The sequence below is a fragment of the Triticum aestivum genome, chromosome 1B (assembly GCF_018294505.1).
Source record: "Triticum aestivum cultivar Chinese Spring chromosome 1B, IWGSC CS RefSeq v2.1, whole genome shotgun sequence".
Lineage (NCBI taxonomy): Eukaryota > Viridiplantae > Streptophyta > Magnoliopsida > Poales > Poaceae > Triticum > Triticum aestivum.
Window position 1 is genome coordinate 339,018,700 of NC_057795.1, and position 7,803 is coordinate 339,026,502.

General features: G+C 48.9%; 1 long non-coding RNA gene across 1 annotated transcript in view; it reads left to right on the forward strand.

Moving 5' to 3' along the window:
* The window catches only part of LOC123091152 (uncharacterized), a 26,113-nt gene extending 20,162 nt beyond the window's left edge, over window positions 1-5,951 (forward strand). The window contains exons 2-3 of the long non-coding RNA XR_006442928.1: window positions 5,230-5,364; window positions 5,865-5,951. This is a non-coding gene — a long non-coding RNA (uncharacterized lncRNA). The remainder of the gene's footprint in view (window positions 1-5,229; window positions 5,365-5,864) is intronic.
* The last annotated feature ends 1,852 nt before the right edge of the window (window positions 5,952-7,803 follow it).

Genomic DNA, 7,803 nt, shown 5'->3' on the forward strand with positions numbered 1-7,803 from the left:
TATCTGAAATCCTATTGAGTGGAGAGCAGACCTCCCACTCGGAGGCTTAGCTGCAGCCCAGTGCCGGCTTAAGTATCTGAAATCCTACCAAGTGGAGAGCAGACCTCCCACTCGGGGGCTTAGCTGCAGCCCAGTGCTCGCCTAAGTTTTTGAAAATCCTACCGAGTGGAGAGCAAACCTCTCACTCGGGGGCTTAGCTGCAGCCCAGTGCTCGCCTAAGTTTTTGAAAATCCTACCGAGTGGAGAGCAAACCTCTCACTCGGGGGCTTAGCTGCAGCCCAGTGCTCGCCTAAGGGTATTGGGGAACAAGTCGATTGCAATGAACGCTTCGCTTTAACCTGCAAAAGACACCTCAAACCAAATGCAAACATATTCAACGTTGAATCCAAGTTCGGATAACACCTAACGGAACCGAAAGTGCTCAGGTGCTAGGCCTGTTAAGGTTTGTCGGTTACAAAATTCACTCGGCATACCGAGGCAAATTTAAAGTATCAAACTCAGAAGTTCTTTTACCCCTCCTGTGGAGGGCTGGAAGGTGCGACAAACTCGTCCAGGTCGATTCCATCTGCAATTCGAGTGGCGCCGGCGATGAAGGTCTCCATGAAGGATCAAAAATCGTGCTTCTTGGTGTTAGCCACCCTAAGGGCCACCAGCTTGTCCTCTCGCGCATCCTTGCCATGAACACGGACCAGAGACAGAGCAACATCCGCACCACACCTGGCCGAGGACTTCTTCCACTCTTGCACTCGACTTGGGACCTCGTTCAGTCAAGTCATCAGAGACTCGAGGTCGTTCTGGAGTGTCTCTCTTGGCCAGAGTGTTGTGTCAATGCGAGAAGTTGCGACTTTAGGCCTTGCGAGATAGTCGATGACAGCAGCAACACGAGATTCAAGCCGGAGCACGTTCATGGCGACTTCATCTTTCACGGGAGAGTTGATGGGGTCCAGGTTTACTTACAGTCGACCAGTCTCCTCTTCAAAGTTCTGGCAAAATTCTGCAAGCACAACCACCGAGTCAAGACAACAGTCGGAGATTGCAGTTAAAATATTTGTTTGATACAAAAGATTACCTTCAAGCATGAGGAACAACTTCTTGGCGAGTCCACCCAGATAAGCCTCCAGATCGTTCTTCTTTCTCACCAACTCACTGGCCTTGTCATTCAGGGTGGTCTTGTCACTTTTCAGTCGACTGACCTCCTGGTTGGCAGCATCAAGAGCAGCTTTCAGATTGGTGTTTTCTTCTTCAAGCTTGGTCACTGAAGCTAGCTTCTCATCTGCAAGCTTGGTCTTCTCTAAAGCAGTTTTTTACATCTCAGCCAAGTCAAGTTCTTGCTTCCTCCTTTGCCTTCGTCAAGTTCTCTTGGGCCAGTTTCAGATCGAGCTCGAGCTGAATGTGTTTGTTCTCCAACTCAGTATAACGAGCCGCAAGGTCACAGGATTTCTACGAAGAACCAATCGACAGATGTCAAAGACAATTCACTTCCGAGTGAGTAAGGAAAAATCATAGCGTTTCTAAGACTACGGCCGAATACAAATATTCGACCATAGTCTCGGGGACTACACCCAGTGGGTGCACTCAGCGTGCCCCCACTAGAGTCGACCAGTCGACCAACAAAAAAACGGAGATGTTCTTCAGACTATAGTCGACTGCCAGCAGTCGACCACAGTCTCGGGGACTACACCCAGTGGGTGCACTCAGCGTGCCCCCACCGGTCTATGAATCTATTCGACCTAGTCGAGTAAGGAAAAAACTTAAGACATAAAGCCTATGGTCGACTGCCAGCAGTCGACCATAGCCTTGAGGACTACACCCAGTGGATGCACTCAGCGTGCCCCCACTAATCCGGAATTTCAATCGACAGACCCAGTGGGTGTAGGACAAACTCTAAGAATTTCAGAAGGAAGAATTTTCAGATATCATATCCTAACAGAACAGGCAGTGACCGACTGACCTGAACATTACTCTGAAGAGCCGAACTGGCGTCATAGGCTGCCTGGCTGGCTTCTCGTATTGCCTTCACTTGCTCCATCATGACCCCCGCTTGGCGTATTGCTTCCTTAGCAGCACTAGCTTGGTCTTCTGGAACGGGGTAGGTTGAGAAAAGCGAGGGTTGAGCAGCACTCGACGACGAAGGGCGAGCACTCGTCAACGGCACCGCAAAGGTTACGGTAGGCCGAGTGACATTGTCTCCCTCCACGACCAACATCTCGGGTGCTGGCACATCCTGAGTCGCCTTGCCAGCAGATGCTTTCTTGCTCCTCCTCTGCCTTGGTGGTTCCTCATCGTCGTCGTCGGGAAGGTCAATAACAATGTTAGATGAAGCTGCAGAAAGAATCAAAATTAGAGACAATAAGTCAGTCGACTGAAAACGGCATCACAAGAGTCATACCAGGTTTTGAGGTAGCAGCATCCTCCATCTCGTGGTCTTCAGCCCTGGCCGAAGTATCAGAAGTAGCAGCACTGCAGTTCCAGAAGTCAGTCGATTGGCCCATGAGTCGACCAAGAACAAGTTCATGAAATGGGGAAAACTCAAGACTACCATTACCCTGAGATAGTGGGGATCACCATCTTCATCTTCGGCAAGACCTTCGCAGGTTTCGACGGTGCCACTCGAGATTGCTTCGGAGCCTTCTCAGTCGGCGCCGGAGAAGTAGTCCGAGGGCGCTTGGTCGACTGTGTACCGGTTGCGACCCCCTTACCACGCTCAGTCGCGGGATCATGGACAAGTTTCGAGCGTCTTTCCGAGCGGGGAGGTGCAACTTCCTCCTCCTCCTCCTCCTCTTCCTCCTCATCAGAGTCATCACCCTCATCATCGTCGTCAGCATCCGAATCCCACTCCTCTGGGCTTTCGCCCCCACTTCCTTCCTCCTCTTCAGTCGGCGTCTGCGCTCCATTGGGCATCGAGTATAACTCGGTGGTGGCCTATCAGACAACAAAACAAAACAAAGATCAATCGACCAATTCGCAGCAAAGCAGAATGAATACAACAAGATTACAATTGGAGATAAGTGGTCATACCGTGTCCGGTGTATAGGTACAGTCGAGTGGTGGGATCCTCCTAGCCCCTCGAGGGTTGTCCTTATTCCCTGTGATGGCTGCCACCCACCTCTCCAGTGTGGCGTCGCTGACCGCTTCTGGATGGACCCGAGTGGTGTCTTCGGTACCACAGTACAGCCACATCGGGTGGCCTCGGTACTGAAGCGGTTGGACGCGTTGTCTAAGGAAGACCTCCAGAAGATCCATACCCGTCACCCCGTCCCTAACAAGTTGGACTACGCGCTCCATCAACAATTTCACCTGAGCTTTCTCCTCAGGAAGCACCCTCAGAGAAGAGGGTTTGTCCACTCGGTTCATGGAGAACAGAGGGAGACCAGTCGACTGCCCCGACGTCGACTCGTCTTGGCAGTAGAACCAAGTCGACTGCCACCCTCTGACCGACTCGACTCGGGAAGGGTCATGGCCGGGAAAGTACTCTTATTCCTCATTTGAATCCCAAGACCACCGCACATCTGGATAACCTTAGTCCTCTCATCTTCCGGACTCGCCTTTTTCACTGTCTGTGAGCGACAGGTGAATATGTGCTTAAAGAGACCCCAATGTGGTCGACAACCCAGGATGTTCTCGCACATGGACACAAAGGCAGCAAGATAGGTGATAGAATTGGGGGGTGAAATGGTGAAGTTGCGCCCCAAAGAAATTCAGAAACCCACGGAAGAAAACACTCGGCGGCAGAGAAAAACCACGGTCAACATGAGTGGCTAGGAGAACGCACTCACCGTCCTGCGGCTGCGGTTGACACTCGGTCCCCGGGAGCCTTGCTGACCCATGGGGGATCAGTCCCTCATTGTCCAGGTCGTTGAGATCCGTCTCGGTGATGGTCGAGCGGATCCAATCCCCTTGGACCCAACCTTTTGGCAGGCGGGACCTTGACGAAGATCCGCCCCGACTGGACGGCCTCCCCTTCGCTTTCCCCGTCGCCATCGCCTTCTTCGCGCGCTCTAAGGCCGCCGTCTTCTCCTTCACCATTGTCGCCGGTGAAACACGCGAGGAGTGGATAGGCGGAGGCGAGAGCAGGCGCAGCGGGCGGAGGCAAAGAGGGCGGAGAGAAGAATGGGAAGGCACTGTTCAAAAAACCCTCGCCCGGCGCTTTATATAAGGGCACTTCCGAGTGGCTGACGAGTGGGTCCGGGCGGTCCTGTCACATCCCGAAACAGTCGCGCACGCACGATACGTGGCGAAAAAGGCGGCGCAGAAATCGAGGCGTCCACGCCTTATCCCTTCCAAGTACCGCGGTCCACCCCGTTTCGCGCGCTTCCCAAAATTCGGATCCCGTAAAATCCGCTAACGGCAGATCAATCTGTCAGACGATATCTTTCCTACGATCCGTCGCTCGGGAGTTCACTGAAGTTCAAAAGTTCACTCGACGGAAGACAAGAATGGATCAAGGCGACTGAAGTAAAAGTTGAAGCCAACGCAGAAAGAGAAATCACCGATCCAGGATACGACATAATCAAAGCACGGGAGATAGGTCGGAGAAAATCATCAACTCCTTCCTCACTCGAACCTCGATCCATTCGGGGGCTAATGATGATGTTATGTACCTAGGGTAGGGTCATGGACCTATCTAGGATACCATACACAAGGACATCCTTAGACGAAGCTACCTTCCAGTCGACCAAGAGGGACTCCACTCGACCGGCTAGAAGACACTCGACCATGAAGACTCACTCGACCACCAGGAGTTTAGGATCTACTCTGTATCCAAACGGTCTGTAATTAAGTAGTCTTAATGGTCATGATGACACTTTATGTATGGCGTTACCAGTAACGCCCAGCCTTAATGTACTTTAACCCTCTGCTACGTGGGTTGGCTGGGGTCCTGGCGTCCTCTATCTAAGCCACCCCCTCCACTGGTAGAAGGGTTCGCACCCCTGTAACTCATATACACATAAACCAGTCGACCGCCTCCAGGCTCCGAGACGTAGGGATATTACTTCCTCAGAGAAGGGCCTGAACTCGTTAAACACTCGTGTGTACAACTACTCCATAGCTAGGATCTTGCCTCTCCATACCTACCCCCCATCCTACTGTCAGACTTAGAACCACGACAGGAGGTCCTTCGAAATGCTTACCTGTTGAACTATATCAGACATAACTTTTTGGTTTTAAGTGTATTTGTCTAGCTGATACTTACTCCGTGACCTTAATTATATTATTATTTTTGGCTAGACACAGCTCAAGAAGTTTGTTTTACTGAGAGTGCTCGTCAGGGTTCCCATCCAAGAAAGAGACCAATGACAGAACAGATGGAGGACTGTCTAGCTACAAAGAAGCAACTGACAGCTGGGGATAATGGTGAAGCAAGTACGCTAATATGCATGTTTTTGCTCCTTATATAATTTTATTAGCATATTACAACAGCTAGTACTATGACATTATCATTAGATGCGTCAATATGCTAATAACTGTAGCATGAAATGCACTGTTGCTTTGTATAAATCTTGATGGGTTATGTAGGCCCATTCCTATTTACATCAATAAGACAATTGCAGATTGTTGTGTCCACTTTACTTGATAAGATGCTTGAGATTTCTAGTAGTTTAGTATGAACAAAATGTTGACTACCACTCTTTATTTTCTCTAATAGCAATTGTGGTTTCCAACATCGCCTAAAAATGCTATTAGCATGATGGATTATTTTCAAGCTTGGTTCGAAATATTTTGATGAAACACCGTAGGTTTTTTTGTCTTCATCCTTGCAGTTGTCAAGCCGTAGGCATGGAGTTGCCAAAGTAGCTTAATACTGTACAAAATATTTCTGTAAGTCTGTTTGAATTAACGGGTGAATGTTTGGCTGATTGCAGGTGTCAAAGCTCAGTCGTCCTCGACAGTCTGATAGTGTGCTTTTGACCGGACAAAGCGATGCTGTTGGAACACGATGTTGTTTTGATCCATTTCTTGCTTTGGTTCTGTAGTTACCTGCTTCATCCAGGCTTGGAAGCCTCCTACAACATTTGAGTTCATGCAATTTATGCCACTCTGTTAGTATTACTGATTCGAGATACAGTACAAAGTAATCCCGGTGAGAACTTATGCAATCATGCCACAGATTAGCCTTGATCCATTCTCATTGCCCGTCAGATAATCGACATTGTGTACTTTTCCCCATCGAGGAATGAGTAGGCTATCTTTTTGATAAAAGGCGCAAGAGGTGCCTGGCTTTATAAATTAATAAAGCGACCAAGGCTAACATCGTCTTACAGCAAAGAAACAATAATAGTTCATACATCATCAACATGAAAGAGATGATTAGAAGACATCTATAATGCAAAATTAGGTTGCAAAAGGATAAACCATTTAAAGGCTCTTCTCACAGGTAATTTGTTACAACAAGTCCATAGCGCCCAAGTCATCGCCACCAATGTCTACCAAGCTAAAAATTGTCCTTTCGTGTTAGCTAAGATACTGAGAAGGTCCTCAAACGAGTTTTTTTGGGGGCAAATAGCAATTAAAGGATTGATACACACAACTCAAAAGAAAGACCGCAATTAAAGGACAACTCCAAAGAAAGACCACCAAGGGGCACTTGAAGAGGATGTGATCGGTGTCTGTGTCACAGAGAGCGTATGTACCATTCCTTGGGCCATGCCTCTTGAACATGTTCATTGCTGAAGAAGTTTGCCTCTATTGGCTTGCCAGAGAAAAATTCTAACTTTGAGAGGAGCCATTGTAGACCATAGAGGTTTATGGAAAGGAATTATACGCCCCCAAGTAAGTCTAGGTATGTTGATTTAACGGAGAAATGTCCCTTAGCCTCAAGCGACAAGGACACCTTGTCCACCTTCGGGTCTACTCAACGCGATCACCAGAGAGTCCACAGTGATCCGCTCCACACCGTTTAGGTTTCTGAGAAAGGTAATGTCGATCAGGTTGTCTCTAAGAGTGTCCTTAACCAGGATGTTGGGGTCCGAAGCAATGACAAACAGGTTAGGGTAGGTGGCATATAGATGAAAATCCGACAACCTCTTAGCTAGTCAGACGGGTTTTTTGGTTTCTGCCCAAGACCGCCCTGCCAAATCGTGGTCATCATGGGCAAACCGAAAAATTGGCGGCCAATTCGGGCGCTCTTGTTGCCAGCGCTTTGGCACAGAAGTAGAGAAGAAAGGTTGGGGCGAGATGGCATGCCAAAATTTTGGTCTCCATACAAATGGGATGCAAACTCTTTAGTCAACGCCAATATATTGGCAAGGCAGGAGATGGCTCCCATCCAAACAGCCTCTAAATTTTGTGTCTTTCCCGTCGCCTACCTCGAAGCGATGGCCTTAGAGCTTGATTATCATGTTTAATTAGGGTCCATCTATGCATCAGGTACAGAGGTACCTAAAAAGAAGCCGCATCAGTCACTTCTGTTCTGGACCGCCTGATCTTTACCCAATGGCTGAAAACAGATATGTCGCTGTTCATCTTCAACCTCCAGCTTCTTCTTCATCACATAGCTGTCGGCCAACCCTGGCCTGACCGCCTACCTCCACCCTTGCAGCCGGCGGCTTAGCCCCGCACCACTGAACAACTTGAGGCAGTGGCGGCGCCAGGTTTTAGAGGGTGGGTATTCATTTTGGTGCAGGGTATTCATTTTATCAAAATCATCACTGTTTTACAAAAAATATCGCCTGTTTTATATAAAATCTCAATGGTTTGTCAAAATCTTGGGTATTCAACCGAATACCCAAGAAGAAACCTGGCGCCGCCCCTGACTTGAGGGATCCCTTGGACCCCTCACCCCTAATAAGATAGATAGTGGGG